Raw genomic sequence first — 12,025 nt, 5'->3', positions numbered from 1 at the left:
GTTCCAATGGCTAGGCGGGCGGCACTCATTAGTCTCGTTTCATGTTGAACCTCTAGTACCGGTTCGTGCCATGAACCGGGACTAAAGAGGTGGCGGCAGGCTGGGGCCCCACTAACACCTTTAGTCCCAGTTCCTATATAAACCCTTTGTCGAGCTCGAGGCCATTTCTCTTTGTTTTCCTCTTTCATTCATTCCTCTCCTCTGTTCATCCCCATTGCTCGAGCTCATCCTTCTTTTTTGCCAAAATTTATCAAGATTTGAAGGCCCCCCATCCATCCAAGTGATCACAAAAGGTTAGCAACTATGTCCTTTCATCTCTCATTGCTATATTAGCTCTTCGAATGCTCTATAAGTATAGTGATTTGTGAGTTTTAGTCTGGGAGTAATTATATGTGGTAGTTTTTTTTTGATTTATATGCAATTTGAGCTCAAATTAACTCTTAGTTTGCATATGTGTAGGTGTGGTTTACTTGGTGCCTTCCCATCCCCATCCTAACCAACAGGGATCGTCTGCACCGTCCCGTTGCCGACACCACATTGGTGAGCCTCTTGTTCTTATCTTTTTTATATAAAAAAATCATGTTTGTGTGATTTAGATATATAGTACTTGTATACTTTTTTTACCCGTATACGTTGTTTGTTATGCATAGCGCCATGGTTTTGATATCCGTCCCCGTCGGCCCTCGTCCGGTTTATGATTCGGATGTGGTATATTCTCTTTTATAACTATTTGTTGCATTTCGTGTTTATGACAAGTTATGCCCATCAAGTTGACATAGATATTTTTATCTATGAGGTATGTGAACCGGAAATTCCAACCGACCCTCTTGTCGAGAGGTTAAATTTAGTTGAAAACGAAAATGAGTATTGAAACAAAAACTGAAAAAAATTGAAGAAGAGAAGATGAAACTGAAGTTGTATATTGCCGATGTCGTCGATGATCATAAGATCAATATGGAGAAAATGCGCTTGAAGATTAGAAAGATTAGAAAATATGCCATTGATAGCGAGGCTTGGTATCATTATGCTGCTTTAGCTAGAGAGTTTGTATGTTATTTTATGAGAATAAGTGTGTATGAATTTGTATTAATTTGGTTTTTTCGGTGCTGTGTAATGAACATGAGCCGGCAATGGATGTACGATGACCGATGCTCTCCCCAGTTTGTTAATGGTGTGCGTACTTTTCTGCTTGCGGCTGAGGCAAAGAAGCGGGCGGATGATTTTATGTATTGTCCATGTGCTGGCTGTAAGAATTATCGGAATTACTCAAAGTCAAAAACCATTCACGTCCACCTGTTTGAGTCCGGTTTCATGCCCCACATAATGTTTGGACCAAGCACAGAAAAAGAGGGGTGATGATAGAAGACGATGAAGAAGAAGAAGAGGGCGACGATAGCTATCCTGGCCATGGGTTCCCCGAATACGATGGTACAACAATAGGGGAAGAAACTGAGCCGACAATGCGGGAAGAAGATGAGCCAACAATGTGGGAAGAAGCTGAAGAAGAGGCATCAGATGAGCCCGCTGATGATCTTGATCGGGCCATTGCCGATGCAAAGAGAAACTGCACAAGTGAAAAGGAGAGGCTAAAGTTGCAGTGCATGTTAGAGGATCACGAAAAATCATTGTACCCAAATTGCGAAGCTGACAAGAAAAGGTTGGGCATTACACTGGAATTGCTGCAATGGAAGGTCGAGAATGGTGTATCTGACAAGGGATTTGGAAAATTGCTGATAATATTAAAGAAGATGATTCCAAAGGACAACGAATTGCCCGAGGGTACGTACAAAGCAAGGAAGGTTGTCTACCCTCTAGGATTAGAGGTGGAGAAGATACATCCATGCCCTAATGACTGCATCCTCTACCGCAGTGAGTACGAGGATTTGAATGCATATCCGGTATGCGGTGCATTGCGCTATAAGATCAGCCGCGATGACCCTGGTGATGTCGAGGGCGAGTGCCCCAGGAAGAAGACTCCTGCCAAGGTGATGTGGTGTGCTCCTATAATACCACGGTTGAAACGTTTGTTCCAAAACAAAGAGCATTCCAAGTTGATGCGATGGCACAAAGAAGACCGTAAGAAAGATGAGAAGTTGAGAGTACCCGCTGAAGGGTCGCAGTGGAGAAAAATCGGGAGGAAGTGGAGGGACTTTGCAGATGACTCAAGGAACATATGGTTTGGTCTAAGCGCATATGTCATTAATCATTTTGGGGAGCAGAGCAGCAATCATAGCACCTGGCCTGTGACTCTATGTATGTAACCTTCCTCCTTGGTTGTGCATTAGCACAAGTACATTATGATGCCAGTGCTCATCCAAGGCCCTAAGCAACCCGGCAACGATATTGATGTGTACCTAAGGCCATTAGTTGAAGAACTCTTATAGCTGTAGAATGAAAAACATGTACCTGCGTGGGATCAGGACAATCAGGAAGAATTTGACCTACATGTGTTACTGTTTGTGACCATTAATGATTGGCCTGCTCTCAGTAATCTTTCGGGACAGACAAATAAGGGATACCACGCATGCACGCATTGTTTGGATGATACCGATAGTATATATTTGAATAATTGTAATAAGAATGAGTACTTGGGACATCGTCATTTGCTTTCGAGCAGGCATCCCATAAGAAAGAAAGGCAAGTATTTCAAAGGTGAGGCAGATCATCGGTCGAAGCCTCGCCACCGTATTGATGATGATGTACATGATATGGTCAAGGATTTAAAGGTAATCTTTGGAAAGGGTCCTGGCGGACAATCTGTTCCGAATGACGCTGACGGACGTGCACTCATGTGGAAGAAGAAATTTATATTTTGGGGCCTACCCTATTGGAAAGACCTAAAGGTCCGCTCTGCAATCCACGTGATGCACGTGACGAAAAATCTTTGCGTGACCCTGTTTGGCTTCTTGGGCATGTATGGGAGGACATAAAATACACCGGAGGCACGGGAGAACCAGTAACGTATGCACGGAAAAGACGACATACATCAGGGTCATGCCAGCTACGCTGTTACCAAAGAAGAGAATGAAATCTTTTTTGAATGCCTTCTCAGTATGAAGGTCACGTCTGGCTTCTCGTCGAATATAAAGGAAATAATAAATATGACAGAGAATAATTTTTCAGAACCTAAAGTCTTATGACTGCCATGTGATTATGACGCAATTGCTTCCGGTTGCATTGAGGGGGCTTCTACTAGAAAATGTTCGATTAACCATTATGAAGCTATGTGCATTTCTCAATGCAATCTCTTAAAAGGTAATCGATTCAGAAATCATACCAAGGTTAGAGAATGATTTGGTGCAATGTCTTGTCAGTTTCGAGTTGGTGTTCCCACCATCCTTCTTCAATATCATGACGCACATCGTAGTTCACCTATGCGAAGAGATTGCCGTTCTGGGTCCTGCATTTCTACACAATATGTTCCCATTTGAGAGGTTCATGGAAGTCTTAAAGAAATATGTTTATAACCGTGCTAGGCCAGAAGGAAACATCTCCAAGGGCCATGAAAATGAGGAGGTCATTGAGTTTTGTGTTGACTTTATTCCTAACATTAAGCCGACTGGTGTTCCTAAATCGCGGCATAAGGGCAGACTGGGTGGAAATGACACGCTATAACCGAATCAAATAATATGTATGGATGAGCATTCTATCACTCAAGCACACTACACAATTGTATAAAATTTCGCCTTGGAGGCTCCATATATCAAGGAACACAAGAATATTCTACGCTCCAAACACCCGGAGCGGTATGACGACTGACAAAACTGTGATTGGCAAAACTGTGATTCACACTATCGGCCGTAATTTATAAATGAGGTAAGTACACCGGAACTTTTAGAACTTGCGCATGATGGTCAGTTTGGTGCACAAACTTGTAAAGTACGTGTTTCTGATGATCAAACTTGCGCGGACGTCAAATACGGTCACATTTTTCGTACGCGGGTGTATTCGCTGCCTACGGAACGGAACCCCAGTGCATGTAATTTTGTTTGTGTAGAGATGCCCTCATATTTGTTTTCACTTCGTACAAAAGACAACGGCTGTAAACATAGTCGCCCGCTCGGTCCCACCCGTCAGTGTAAGGTGTAAATAAAAGTGGGACAGAGAAAAATCGACAGTACGAGTTCAAACCGACGCCCTGTTGCATTACAGGTGGTGTCCTAACCACACCACCTCATATTGCTTCGTGTTAAATGTGGAGTACTAAGTTATACCGTATATCCGTTAGGTTAAAAGTTCACATTCTCAATCATTATTTCTTTCCTCTAGATTTTCAAATTTTAAATTATCCGGATTCAAACAAAATTTCTGCTGATTTGTCTGAAAGAAAATTACGTACATTCATTTTGTAGTATATATTCTTTTATCTAGATTTTGTAATTTAAAATTATTCAAATTCAAACAAAAAATTAGTTTATTTGTCCAAAAAAATTATGTACATTCATTCTGACCTATATTTCTTTATCTAGATTTTCAAACTTAAATTTATTTGAATAAAACAAAATTGCCGTTGATTTCTCTGAAAGAAAGTTATGTACATACATTATGAACTATATTTTCTTTTATATATATTATTCAAATGCAAATAAAAATTAGTTGATTTTTCCAAAAAAATATACATTCATTCTGCACTATATATTCTTTATCGAGATTTTCAAATTTTAAATTATTTCAATACAAACAAAAATTTCTTTAATTTGTCCAATATAATTTACGTACAATCATTCTGCACTACATTTTTTATCTAGAATTTTTAGTTCACAATTATTCAAATTCAAACAAAAATTTAGTTGATTTGTCTGAAAAATTTATGTACATTCATTCTGCACTATATTTCCTTTTATCTAGATTTTTGTATTGAAACTTATTCGAAGCCAAACAAAAATCTAGTTGATTTGTCCGAAAAGTTTATCTAAAATATAAGCTGTTGTTTTTACATAAAAGAAAAAAAAAGAATCCATATAATAAATTGTATTTACTTTTTTAAGTGTCAATGTGCCCGGATTCGTTGGCTTTCGAACGCGCAACGAACTTATGAGGTCATAGGTTCGAACCGTGGCTTCTCTTTTTCTATTTTGATTTCTATTTTCATTCGTACGGTTCGGGTTATATTAACTTAAGTGTGCTTTGTAAACGTAAGCCGTCAGGTCGTTGGGTGGCTATGTATGATACCTAACAGCATCAGGTTGTTCTTTTTTTGAATATCAGCAAACACAAGCGCTCATATATACGCGTATACATTCACCCCTATGAACGCATACACGCACACCCTATCCCTATGAGCACTTCCGAAAAACTGAGCCGGCATATCATCATGGGATTTACTAAGTCACCGTAGGCACCTCATCGTCGACGGGAACATCTCTTCCCATTGAATGCGTATCGCCGAAAATCCTGAAATAAATCCAGGAATAAATGCGAGCACCAGGATTTGAACCCTGGTGGACTGGGGATACCACAGCCCCTCTAACCATCCAACCACAGGTTGGTTCGCAACGGCATCAAGTCGTTGGTTTGAATCCCACTCACCGGTACAACATTTTACATTTTTTATTCAAAGATTTTGTGCATATAAAAAAAATACAAGGGTGCTTTCTGGAAAAGAAATAGTGCATGCAGATTACCCCTTGCGAGTGGGCCACCATCATGTTGGCACACGTGTGTGCACGAGATACAGCCGCATACGGTAGAAATCACCGTATATGAACAGAAGAACAAGTTAGATGACCAGAAATATGTATTTTACAAATTTGTGCACTAGACTGACCGTCGCGTACAAGTTCTATTACTACATGTGTATTTACCTCTTTACAGATCATGTTCTTCTGCCATGCCGCCGCTTTGCCTATAAATCCAGAGTTGGCCTCTCCCTGGTTAATCCACGTGATCCATGACTTGGGGACTTGGGGCAGCCTCGAAATTATCGGATGTAGATTTCGATTTGGGGCAGCAACTTTTTGTAGTGAGATACAATGTATGTTACTCACGAACTTCATCAACATCTCGAACGAGGAGGACAAGTAGTATACTTCGTACGTAAATCATGCCGTTTCATACTTTTATATGTAAATGCAAATCGTGATATGACCGATCACAGTCTGTGGACGCGTCCGCATACGTTTGGTAACTCAAATGAGCTCTGTATGATTGTAGATGCTGTTAGAAAGCCCGACCGTAGATGCCCTTAGGCCAATTTTAACCAATCCCCTATAAAATAGAGGAGGACCCAGTCCAGCAAAGCTTAGTGAAGAATTTTTACTTCACTATCTTTCGGTCGGACCTAGCCGAACTCCTATATTTAGTGGAGTAAAAACCAAATTTGTATAAGTACAACCTAAATTCGATTTGACACATAATCATCCGCCTTGTCTTGACATCCCACTGGACATGAATTTTTAACCCCAAAACAAGCTTAAACTTAAACTAAACTAATCTTCATCATGACCCTTGTACAGGGCGAGCCAATCCACCTGCGACATCCCACCATGTGTTGTCATCGCCGCAATAGGGGAAGATGCTCCGCCATTCTTCCATGTTGAAGTCCTTCGTCGTCGTTGATGCCGTTGTCGATGCCGTGTGCCTCGTCGTCGGAGAGGACCATGACCTCCCCGTCGACCACGCGCTTCGCAAAAATCTTTCCTTCCGCCTCCACGAGCTCAGGGTACTGGCGGCGGAGGTCTACCACGTACTCTTTGTTGGCGCCCTCCACCGCGATGCTTTCCCTCGCCTCCCACTTCTCCCTGGCCACCGCTGCACTCACCACCCCCAGCGGCGGCGGCTCGAGCTCGATGGGCACCATCCCCCAAGGGATGTTGAGGCGCGCCATGCAGCCGGACCTGGCAACCATCGTACTCGAGGGTGGCGAATTCGGTTATGTGGAAGGATCCGAGCCAATGGCGCTTGTGGGTGTCTTGGTCTGTGATCTCCTCCGCCACCCACGTCCCCAACCCCGATGCCCAAGTACTTCATCTGCGGCTGTCGCGGTGCGGGGAGTTCAGGGAAGCCGACGAGGTGGCCCGATGAGGCTGCAATCTCGTTGCGTCAGTGGCTTAAGGACACGCCACTTGAGGATGCGCGACTCTCGTGGAGGCGTGAATCCGCGTTCCAGATCAACGGCGAGGACTACCGGCCACGAGTTCTGGCCATTGGGAGGAGGGGAGTGGTGGGGAACAGCGGGGGAGAGGAAGGACCACCGACGACGGGGATGCGGGAGGAGGAGAGGCAGATGAAGCAGAAATAAGAGTGGTGGTGGAGTAAATATCGGCTAGGCATAAGCGGCGGAGGACAAATTATCCTCATGCCCTAAACCGACTAAGAGCATCTCTAGCAGATCTTGTAGATCGCCTCGTCCCGCAAAATAACCGTTGTTTCACAGGATCAGGACAAAAAATTGTCCTTACCATAAGGGGACCTGTATATTTCGTCCCCCATCCGGCATATTTTCAGGATTTCTCCCACTTTTTACAGTGTCCTCTATTCTTGGCGGGAGTGAAATTTCAGCCCCAACTGCTTCCGTTCTGGGCCTCCGCTGCCACTAAGCTCGCTGCCACCTCACCGTTGCATTGCTCCTCCCTCTGCCGGCCGCACGTCGCCATGGAGTAGCTAGAGCCTCTCGCATCCGATCCTGAGGTCACCCTGTTAGAATCGAGGGCATCTCCAAGGCGAAGAGCGTTGTTTGGCACAACACCAGCGACACCATCGAGGACGTTGTGGCGTGGGGAGACGAGGTTGTCCGGAGGGTGGACGAGGTGGTCGGGTTCCTTGGTCGCACCAGCACCAAAAACCACCGGCCATGGCCGGGTGCAATTCCGCGCTGCGTGTTGTGTACGAGATGGAGGTGGAGGCCATGCGCTTCGAGGTCCCGTTCAACGGGTCGCTGCTCGCCCTACAGGATCTCTTCGAGGCACCAAGCCTGGCTCAAGCACGCCACACTTGCAGATGATGCCAATGCCATGTGCGACACAGACAAGTATGACCCATATTGTAATTTACATTTCGTTTTCAGGGTGTTTTATGTTACTTTTCAAGGACGCGATTGTAAATTTAACTACTGACAAGTGGGCTCTACATCTAACATGAAAGATTTGTGCAGAATTTATTCTACCAAAACAAATGACATACTATAAAAATATGAAAACAATGTTTTGCGGTATAATGTGAATTGATTTTGCGGCAAAAGATTTTAAGGGATTTGCTAGATGCTCTAAACTGAAGGCACGTAGTTACCGCCATATTTTTAGGATTTCTCCTTCTTTTTACAGTGTCCCGACCAGGTCCTGTAAAACAACCCGTTACGTAAATATTTTTACGGGGGCTTGTATATTTCGTTTCCCATCCGCCATATTTTTAGGATTTCTCCCTGTTTTTACAGTGTCCTTTATTCTTGGTGGGAGTGAAATTTCAGCCCTGTTTTGCGCCTCGTTGCCACTAAGCTCGCCGCCGCCTCACAGTTGCTCCTTCCTCGGCCGACCGCGCATCACCATCGAGCAGCCAGAGCCTCCCGCGTCCGATCCCGAGGTCGTCCCGTCAGATTCGAGAGTGTCGTTTGGCACAACACCAGCGATGCCATCGAGGACGTGGTGGCGTGGGGAGACGAGGTCGTCCGGAGGGTGGACACTAGTAGAAAAACACCTAATAGTCCCGGTTCGTAAGGGCCTTTAGTCCCGGTTCATGAACCGGGACTAATGGGTCATTACTAATACCTCCACCCATTAGTCCCGGTTCAAACACAAACCGGTACAGATGTGCCTCCACGTGGCCGGTCCGCCGAGCCCAGTCAGGGGGGCCTTTGGTCCCGGTTGGTGGCACCAACCGGGACCAAAAGTCCATATTTTTTTTTTGAAAAGTGGCTGCTTTAGGGGTTTTGGGGGTTATTTTTAGGTTGTTATTATAGCTAGCTAATAGAGAGAAGTGTCCTCTCTTATATCTTCGTCCTTGGTTTACCCGCTGATATAATAACTCATGCATACTCGCATCATACATCATCATATATAATAACAAGTCCTACTAATCATGCATCATCATACAACTTCTACTCGTTATTAATAATAAGTCATACGATCATCATCCTCATAGTCATCGAACCCAACCCTACATAATTGTTCTTAGCACATGATCATCAGTATCAGGTAGGACCTAAACACCCTTAAGGTAAAATAGCATAAAACAATATAGACCCTGACTCTCCATTATGAAGAATGGCGATCATCATGTCTCCAATTCTTGCCCTTCGCTGCTTTTTGCTTCCAAGAAGCTCCTTACGATTGTACATACATTTTTTCCATTCTTTGATTGTCATGTCTCCACTTCTTTTAGAAATCCGGTATGGACAGTTGAGATTCGTAGGAAGACCTGGTTGTATGTTCAAAACATGAAGGGTACTGTGCGTATACATCAGATGAGGCACACAATCATTCGGGATTATCTGTTGAAAAACATAGTAATAACTTCATAGTTAGCAATGATGTACTAGTTTTAGAAGTGTGCAAAAAGATGCACGGATGTCGTAATAGTAAAAAATCTTACCAGGGTATCTCCATGGTAGTTACCGTAGTTCAACACGTGCACTAGTGGCACGTATTGACCATAATGTTGAGGAGTTTGATTGTAGATATTATAATTCTCAAGATCAGTACAAAATGCGACCAGATGATTTTTCTCCTGATAAGTTAATTCGGAGCCTTCGGTGTAGTAGGTTTTGTCTACCATCTTCCGCACATTCTTTGAAGAATGAAAATAAGCTGTCAATGGAAATAAGTTGTCAACTATTTTGAAATAAACAATATAAATTACTTAATAACTATGTTAAGCTCACATGGGGGAAGAATTGGAGGTGTATCCACAAGGACCCAAATCGAAGGTCACTCTTGCTTGATTGTAGGATCACCAAGATCCATGGTGACAAGCATACCCTCATCAAAACCATACATCTTGCAAAGTGCTTCCCAATTTTTGCAACCAAAATGGATTAGACTCTGAGCATTGTACAACTTTACTTGAAAATCCACACCATGATGGGTACTTAGGATAATTTTTTGGTTTCCATACTTTCATGGTCTTCAAAACCCATCCTCTCCAAGACATAGCGTCTTGCAAAGCATGGGATAAGCTAGTCGAATTGGAAAAGATGAAAAATACACGTTAAAATAGTTTAAGTCGTGCTTAATTACGAAAAAAAACTATTGTCGTCGTTCCGTACCGTATGAACATCGCAGGTCTCCTCGAGCTTAATGCTGAAGCGCCGATCTTCGTCCAGCTCAATGAACCTGTCGCAGATACCTCGGTCGTCGTGGCACCAGTCGCACTCCCCCGGGCGGTTTTCGTCGTCCGATGAGTACGACATTTCCGGCCTATGTTCATAATTCAAATATTAAACTAGATCATTATTATTAATCACGGGTTGACTATCGGTAATGTACGTAGCTCCTCCTTTCATTCCCGAGTGCATTATTATACCAAATTGTCTAGCACACGGGAATGAAGGAGAACTTATCCAATATGAGCATTCAATAAGCAAAACCAAATCATAAAATAAGCAAAACCAAATCATAAAATAAAGTAGTATTCAAATTAGCATGCATTCAATAATTATAAGCAAAAGTACATCATCTCTTGGTGTCCGTACATCGTCGAATATTATCACTAATACAACTAGAACCATAGCGCCCGACGGGTATCGACGCGGGCGGGGGACACCCAAAGATAAGGAACCATCACATGATCATAGCTCCAGTGAGATCCTTGAAGAACCTGCCAGGTATTGTCGAACCTGCCCTCCAATTCAACCATGTAGCGACGGACGTGCTCATCCTCCTCGCTGACACGGTGACGTACCACCTTCGCGGTGTCTGGAAGCCTCAGCACCGTCACTGGCCCACGCGACCGTCACCAAACAAGGATCGGGTCAACAACGGGCTGCCTCCTTACCAACCTACGTCCCCCGGAAGATAGCACCTCCCAATACCGGCCCGGCGGAGCCCAGTCCCGAACATGGCCCTGATCAAGCAGGCCTCCACCGCCGAGTCGACGACGACGAGGATGCGGGATAGGCATCGCCGACGTCAATGCGGGAACTACTTCTATATATAGTTAAATAAAGTAGTTTTATTAATTAAATCAACTATCTAGTTCAACTACTAAGCACTTACTATAAATAAATAAAGTAGTACTTACTATAAATAAATAAAGTAGCACTTACTACAAATAAATAAAGTAGCACTTACTACAAACTACTTCTATATATAGTTAAATAAAGTAGTTTTATTAATTAAATCAACTATCTAGTTCAACTATACTAAGCACTTACTATAAATAAATAAAGTAGTACTTACTAAAAACAAAGTAGCACTTACTATATAGTACTTACTAAAAATAAACTAGTATTTTTCTAACTAACTCATATTTTTCTAACTAATTATATTACCAAAAATATCTAAATAAAATAGTAATTATATTTTTCTAACTAGCTAGTTCAATTATAGTACTTACTAACACAATATAAATATCACCAAAAAAATCTATTAACAATAATATCACCAAACATACTATGAACAAATTAATAGAAAAAAATCTATTAACAGAAAAAAATCTAACACAATATGAACAAATTAATTACACCAAAAAAATCTATTAACAGAAAAAAAATCTAACGCAATATGAACAAATTAATTATACAATCTAAATTAACATACTATGAACTACATATCTAAATTACTACACATCTAATCTAACAAAAAAATCTATAAACTACAAAAAAAATCTAAAAAAAATCATAAAAAGTTGCTCACAGCGAGGTCGACGGCGACGGCGATGGCGAGGTGCGGCGCGGGGAGGCGACGGCGTCGGGGCGGGGCGGGGCGGCGATGGCGTCAGGGCGGGTCGGCGACGGCGAGGTCGCGGCAGGCGACGGCGCGCAGCCTCGGGAGATCGAGGAGGAGGAGAGATCGAAGTGGGGATGCGGTTCTGGAATTTTCCTTATATAGCAAAGCCTTTGGTCCCGGTTCGTGGCTCCAACCGGGAACAATGC

The sequence above is a fragment of the Triticum dicoccoides genome, chromosome 7B, assembly GCF_002162155.2.
Source record: "Triticum dicoccoides isolate Atlit2015 ecotype Zavitan chromosome 7B, WEW_v2.0, whole genome shotgun sequence".
Classification (NCBI taxonomy): domain Eukaryota; kingdom Viridiplantae; phylum Streptophyta; class Magnoliopsida; order Poales; family Poaceae; genus Triticum; species Triticum dicoccoides.
This window is presented reverse-complemented; position numbering follows the sequence as displayed.